A 1,886-nucleotide genomic window follows, 5' to 3' on the forward strand; every position below is an offset into this window, starting at 1 on the left:
ACACACACACACAGGCACACACACTGAAGGGCGGTTCAGGGTTCACTGTTTGTTGTTGCTCCACTGACTGCATGGGAGAATCGGGCAGCAGTGGACAAATGCTGAACCCCTCCACTTAATAATGCAATAAAAGCGGAATTAATCATCCTTTTGGATCAGTTGAAGAGGGGTGAGAAAATTTTCCTAGTAATTAAAAATGCATGTCCTCACCATAGATCTGAAACAAGGTTGTTGTTCAGAGTTCATGAATTTTTTATTTCTTTTCCCCTGCCAACTACACCTATGTTTATCTCATGTTGAGAGTAAACTCTTATAATGCAAAGAAGTGAGTACTACTGAAATATAGTCTCACAATAATGGAAATATACATGTAAATATATATGTATCTCAAAATGTAGTACAGTTCATGAAGTATTTACTTCCCAAATCTTCCTACAAGTGTTTATTTACAGTAGAGGGGCGAATGGTTTCTATTGTGAAGCCAAAATTTTCTCCAATCAAAAGCAAGTTGAAATAAGTCTCTCAGCCTCCTCATGCCCATGTTTGCAAGCCAGGAGGAAGACTAATGTCAAATGTCATGTCAGTAAAGCCCATTGAAGTGAATTTAATTGAACTGAACTGGAAGCTAAATTCACTCATTATGATTTTAAGCACAAAGTAATGTTTTTGGAGTTTGGGGTGATAAGTTGAAACTGCATTTTCATTGTCTGTCCTTTGACGAAATACAAAAAAGACACAGGTGAAAATACTGAAGGTGATGAGGAATAAGTAAGAGTTAAAAGAAGCATGTCTTTTATTTTTAGCAAGCTGAGAGCGAGAGTCTCTCTGCCACACGAGATTAACTGAGGAATATTCTTGTCAAATAACTTGTTTACTTACCCGAACAAAAGCTGGAAAATCTAAAAAGATATCAAGAGACGACCACTTCAATTATACATCCACAAGTTTGATTAAAAAAACAATAAGTTCTCTAAAACAATGAATGCATCTTAAGTGAGTTCATTGGAGAAGACGTTGCTGGAAATGATGAAGTAGGCAATAGTTGTACTGATGTTTGTTTAGTGACATTTTGAGAACATTTTAAGAAAATTACAACTGACCTCACTCCCCCTCTTCCAAGTTATAACTCACAAAAAATACTTTCTATTGCAAATTCATGTTCGATCCCACAAGTCCGTTACAAACAAGAGAGGTGTGTACAAAAGCTTCGCTCAAACCTACATAGCTTCATTTTAAATATTAGTCAAGATGCTGAACATGTCAGGCTGTATGAAACGTATGTCGACAATTATTGGAAACATTTTAATTTCCTATTTCATTTTAATTGTAGCAACATAAAATAAATGTGAAAATCTGTCTGAGTGTAAGTGTGATACAGATATAGCTGGAATTAACACATTGATAGAAAGATACATGGAATATATGGTGTCGACAGACAATGTGTTAGAATGTTTCATGCATCTGTGAGGCCACTTGAGGGGATTTAAGGGACTACTAAGATTTGAAATGATTAATTGGAAGTTCTTGGCACATAATATAGTCTACTTTGAGAGTTATTGTTTGGAGAAACATAGGAGCCCCTTCTCTCCCTGCTACTTTCATAATTTGTCAATAACAAATACTTGTGGACTGTTGGAGATTTATTTGTCTTTACATAGAGTTCTTATTATGAATGTAGATATATAAGACTAGTTTTGTATCTTTTAATAATGCTATCCCATGCTCTATAGTAATGCAATGTACACCGTCTGGACACACAAACACAATATACTTCAATGTAAAACACAGTTAACACTTAATTTGTGAAATGTAAAATGTCCTGTTTTTTGTTTGATGATTCAACTCTGTGGTCATATTTAAAGCCATGTCGTGTGTGTGTGTGTGTG

At 35.2% G+C, this 1,886-nt stretch overlaps 1 protein-coding gene across 1 annotated transcript in view; it reads left to right on the forward strand.

The window, feature by feature from the left end:
• The window catches only part of lmx1al (LIM homeobox transcription factor 1, alpha-like), a 17,588-nt gene that overhangs the window by 4,286 nt on the left and 11,416 nt on the right, over positions 1-1,886 (forward strand). The window lies entirely within an intron of this gene.

The sequence above is a fragment of the Morone saxatilis genome, unplaced genomic scaffold, assembly GCF_004916995.1.
Source record: "Morone saxatilis isolate NCDOM2014 unplaced genomic scaffold, NCSU_SB_2.0 Contig14, whole genome shotgun sequence".
NCBI classification, from domain to species: Eukaryota; Metazoa; Chordata; class Actinopteri; family Moronidae; genus Morone; species Morone saxatilis.